The 5625-nt window shown below is 44.5% G+C and overlaps 1 long non-coding RNA gene across 1 annotated transcript; it reads right to left on the reverse strand.

Annotated features, from left to right (window-relative positions):
• Positions 1-1849: 1849 nt before the first annotated feature.
• Positions 1850-4433, reverse strand: LOC110015892. The gene is made up of 4 exons (XR_002291156.2): positions 4024-4433; positions 3761-3925; positions 3188-3657; positions 1850-3104 (listed from the first exon to the last, which is right to left on the reverse strand). It is a non-coding gene; the product is annotated as an uncharacterized LOC110015892 (long non-coding RNA).
• Positions 4434-5625: the final 1192 nt, after the last annotated feature.

Raw genomic sequence — 5625 nt, forward strand, 5'->3', positions numbered from 1 at the left:
ACTCAGCTGAGCACAGGTGTCCATTCACTTTTACACAAATAGATTATTTTTAAGCTCACCGGAATATTATATCCAGACGTGTTTTTTGTATGTGAGCTAAATTTGTATTGTGTACGTACATTCATTTATCTTCTAAACCATTTTTTCCCATTCAGGGTTATGGGGCTGTCGGAGCCTATTCCAGCCACTTGTGGGCGAAAGGCAGGTCACCACAATTCACACACACTCACTTTCACACCTGGGGACAATTTGGAATAGCACATGAACCTATGAGGCATGTTTTTGGATGGTGGGAGAAAGCTGGATAAAAACCCACGCATGCACAAGGAGAACTTGCTAACCCCACACAGAAAGGTCCCCCATTGGTGTTCTTGAACCGAAACCCTTCTTGCTGTGAGGTAAGAGTGCTGACCACTGCGCCAGCGTACGCCTCCTGATCTACTGACCCTAACTCTGTTTGCCTGTCACCTGCCCCTACCCTCACCTGAACACTGATTACCCTTTCTCTCCTCTGATGATCTCATGCCTGTTATTGCCTCCTCCTTGACCCTGATTTAGCTTTGTGGACTTTTAACACTGCTACAAAACCTGCCGCACTTGGAGCCAGCCGTCTGCCTGTTCATGTGACAAGAAATGTCTTTTGTTAAAATAACATTACATTTCTGCATAAGACGACACTTTCTATAATAATCATCAACTAGTCTTTCTAAATAGCAGGAATAACTTTTTTGTTTTCAAATACATAACTTTTTTTTTCCAGAGAAATATTTGGCTGGTAGAAATCTAATTTGGCTGGTCGACTTTGGATATTACCAGCAATAGTAACTTGAAAAGGTAATATAGAGTCCTGGAAAAAAATTACTTATAGAAAAGTTTGAAATGTTCATCTGTTGCACCTTGTACAAAAACATTAACACCAAACATTAATATGAGCATGATATAAGCGGGGCTGGTAAACCACATAAAAGGGAAGAAACAGCAACAACTGCCGAACGCTGCAGAAGCCAGTTGGTCAGAGAACCTTTAACCCTTGTGCTATCCTAGGTACTTTAACGTTGGGAGTTGGGTCATCTAGACCACCTAGACCAGGGGTGTCAAACTCATATTGGTTCGGGGGCCACATTCAACCCGTCTGATCTCAAGTGGGCCGTACCAGTAGCGTAAAGGCAAAATAAAGCTTTATTCTTGTTTTTTTTTACCTAATTGGAAAACATGCCTCAACCAACATGGTAGACTTATCATTTCTTATTACACATTCATTCACAGAGGCCAATTAATCTTAAATAAAATTAATTTCACTTTGAAAAATATTGGTTTGTTCAATTTTATACAGACAGAATATTTTAAATCTGACACTGAAGCAAACCCAGTAAATCCAGATGGATATTTATCGGTCCAGCTAATGGTTGCTAAATCTTTTTTTTCTTAACTGCAAATGGTGAAACTTTTCTTTGTGGAGAGTCTCATAGTGGTGCTGAATGTTATATTCCTGGAGAACCTGTTGATGACATACCAAGCTTGCAGGTTTGCATTCAGCTCCATGAACATTTCCATTTTCCTGGAAAGCTCAGGACTTCACTTCAACCTTTTTTTTTCTTTTTGACAACATTCTGGTCATTAGGGTGTCACTACTGATCATCCTTCAGTGGTGAGGCTCACAGGGAACCAAACTACTGCCTACCCAGATACAGAGCTGTTAGGTTTCGTTTTTGGCACATGCAGAGTAATGTTGTTTCACCTGTTATGCTTTTCCTTTGCTCCCCCTAGTGGCGGAATTGCACATTTCGGTTATTTCTTTAAAAAAATCATAACTCGCCACAGGAATGGACTTGAAACTTGCTTTCTTTTTTAAACATCCTTATGATTTTTACTCTTCATGTGTGGGCCGGTCTAAACCACCTGGCGGGCCGGATGTTTGACACCCCAGCACTAGACGGTGCTCTGAACCTTTTTTCTTCAATGATTTGTGATCTTCACTGGTGTCCATGGATTACATGAAATCCTTCCACTTTTATCCACCTTTGGATACATTTTTTCCGATTTTTACAGTAATTTTTTCAGAATTTGCTTTATTGTTTTTTAGGATGAAAACCGTTGCCTAGAGGAGAAATAAGGACATTTCTACAACTTGGATTACTCAAACATGCTGGTTCACTCTAAGAGAAAAAGAAATATAATATGAGTGTCACAGTTTTAGTGTCCTTGCTTTTGTGTTCTGGCTCTCTTTTGTTTCTGTCATGTTTTGAATTCAGTTTTCTGTTTTATTTTGAAAGGTTTCCTGTTATGTTGTTCTTTCGAGTTTTGCTTTTGGTCCCTATCTTCCCTCATTGTTTCCACCTGTGTCTCATCTGTTCTGTATGTATTTAAGTCCTGTCTTTCCCATCATCCTGTGCTGCTCCATAGTTTTAGGTCTCCCCAGTTCCTGTGTATTTCGAGTGTTTCAAATTTTTTAGTTTGTCTTGCCTGCTTAAGCAGTGGTTTTTGGCTTCAAGTTTGCTGACTTTACTAAAGATCTCGTTCACCTGGAACTCCTGCCTCCTCCTCTCTGCATCTGGGTACTCCCTAGGGATGGGAATAGAAGCCCCATGAAGCTCTCATGGGGCTTTATGTAATTATGCCAGAAAAATGAATGAAACATTTGGGGCTTTGAAACCACACAAAACAGCGGCATCTGGTGGTGGACTGGACGTTTATCATCTACTTCACTAAGCTCCTTGCCCTTGTAACACTTCAGTGTGGAAATGAAATAAGAAGACAATGTTTGAAGATTTGTGAGAAGTGCTTGTGTTACATTGTGAAAGCCAACTCTAAAGTGAGAATGAGTGCTTGTGAACCAGGTCCTATCTAAAATGCCTGGGTGGGATACATATTATAGATATTTATTTATAAACAGAATTTTCTCCACTGTGCTGGGCTTCAGCCTGTTTTGTCTTTGGCTGACTATTTTGCCAGCCTTTGAGAAAATCCTCTCACGTGGCACAGAGGAAGCTGCTGTGCATAAAAACTTCATTGCCAGCTTGTAGAGATGTGGGTATAATACCTTGTGGGTAACCCAGTATCTCAGTGGGTCCTCAGTCATTGGGATGTGGGGTTCCTTGAAGTACCTAGAAGGAAATTAATAGCCCATTGTCATGCACCAGCTTAAAATGAGCAGAAGTTATGATGAGGATTCTGATATTTACTGTACCTTTGAACCTCCACTGTTGCACTGGCAGTTGTGCTGGTCACCTGCTGTTGAGCCCCCACATGCCTGTCCAGCAGGGCCCAGAGACCATCTTCCTGCTGACTGTGGCTGTGCCTCCGCTGGAAGTAGCACCTGCATTGTTGCAGCACACTCTTTCGTGAGTCGCTCTATGGCCCTGTGGGCAGAGCCTTGGCTGTGTGTGTGATCTGACCACATCTGCTTGAAATGTAATGTTCCAGCATTTTAACTATGGGAATGACTTTGGAAGCTGAAACCCGTTTTTCTGTGGGAAGCTCAACTGTGGCCTCTTGAAATGGTGAAACAACGCTCAAGCAGTGGTGTATGGCCTGGTAGTCCTCTGAGGTGAATGGAGGAAGGTCCGTATGGAGGGGGGCCAGAGCTGCCCCCAGTGGCTCTCTCTCCTTAAACAGCCTTTCCAACATATTAAATGTGCTGTTCCATCTTGTTTCCACCTAAGATAAGACAGCAAGCATGTTTTAAAGGGGAGAAGAAAGTAACACAATAATCAACTGCAAAAAAATGTAAAATCTTAGATTAAAAAAAAAAATGTTTCACCTCTTGTATTAATTTGTGCTCTGGCCTGGCCAGCTGTCGCTGCATCTCTGACAGCTTCTCCTTCGCTGTGGTGCTGGATTTAAAAAGACCGACAATCCTACGCCCCTTACTTCGGATATCCTCTAGTTCAGGGGTTTGGGCAAGGGACAGGTGAAGGCCTGTCACCTGGAAGAAAGATTACAACATGTTCATAAATCATGTATATTAGGTAGTGGGAGGCCATATTGATGAATAATCTTGTACTTTATTGATCTGGCTCGCACCTTCTCTTTAATTCCCCATTCTTCCATGAGAAGATTTTTGGCCTCAGCCAAGTGAGCTGCAGTGTGGGTTTGGGGAAACTTCAGAACCCCCAAGACCACAGAGGCCAGCTCCACCTAGAATGAACAAAATCAAACTGAGATACATAAACCAAAGCATTGCACGAAGCAGGGGATACTTACCTACTCAGTGATAAAATGGCATGTTACAGCCAAGTAAGCGTCCATGTTAATGGATGTCCACATGTCTGCTGTCAGGCTGACAGCAGAGGCTCTGCTAACCACAGCTAAGGCTTTCTCCTTTTTGGCTTTCTACTTTTCCTTCACCATTGTCCTCAAGGCCTTACTATTAGATTTATCATTTAAGGCTCACATATCTCAGGCGTGTAGAACTGCCTTTTTTCACCTGCGGAATATTGCTAAGATCAGAAATATACTTTCTAGGAGTGATGCTGAAAAACATCATTCATGCATTTGTTACGTCGAGGCTGGATTACTGTAACTCCTTGTTAGCAGCGTGTCCTAAGAGTTCCTTAAGAAGTCTCCAGCTTGTTCAGAACGCAGCAGCTAGATTGTTAGCAGGAACTAGCAGAAGAGACCACATCACTCCTGTGTTGGTTTCACTTCACTGGATCCCGGTTGATTCTAGAATCAAGTTCAAGATCCTCCTGTTAACCTATAAGGCCTTACATGAAATGGCCCCGTCCTATATTAAGGACCTCATTGTCCCTTACCATCCAGTAAGAACACTTCGCTCGCAAAATGCAGGACTGCTTGTGGTTCCTAGAATTAGTAAAAGTACGGTTGGAGGTAGAGCGTTTAGCCACCAAGCCCCTGTTTTATGGAATAAACTCCCAGCTGTCACAGGGGGAATAGGGGACGTACCCAGGCGCAGAGAGGAGAGGAGGCAGGAGAATGCAGGGAATAGGGTTTAATAACAAACTCGAAACTACAAAAACAAAACCACTGCAACAGGCAGGCAAAACTCGAAACACTAGAAACGCTCGAAACAGGGGAAGACCAGAATACAATATGGACCAGCACAGGAGGAAGGGAAAGACAGGACTTAAATACATACAAGGCAACAAGACACAGGTGGAAACACTCAGGACTGATGGGGCAAGGTAAAACTCGAAACAACAACAAAACAGGAAATACTACAAAATAAAACAGGAAACCAAGGAAACAAAACACAAAGAAACCGAAACCGTTACATTACCACCCCCTCAAGGAACCGCACCGAGGTTCCTTCCTACAGTTCAGGAGGGGCGGGCCTGAAAGGCCAACATAAGGGCCAACATAGTCTGGAGGACGGCCGGGAGGCCGCGCATTCCGGCGCGGCGGGTCAGGAGGACGGCCCGGAGACCGCTCTGTCCGGCAAGGCGGATCCGGAGGGCGGCCGGGAGGCAGCGCCGTCCGGCATCGACAGTCTAACCAGCAAACGGCTGGCGGCTCGGGGTCCGCGGCAGGCGGCTGGGGCTCGGGGTCCGCGGCAGGCGGCTGTGGCTCGTGGTCCGCGGCAGGCTGCTCGGGTTCGGGGTCCGCGGCAGGCGGCTCGGGTTCGGGGTCCGCGGCAGGAACGGGAGGGGTTGCGTTCGGCAACCT

The sequence above is a fragment of the Oryzias latipes genome, chromosome 11 (genome assembly GCF_002234675.1).
Source record: "Oryzias latipes chromosome 11, ASM223467v1".
NCBI lineage: Eukaryota > Metazoa > Chordata > Actinopteri > Beloniformes > Adrianichthyidae > Oryzias > Oryzias latipes.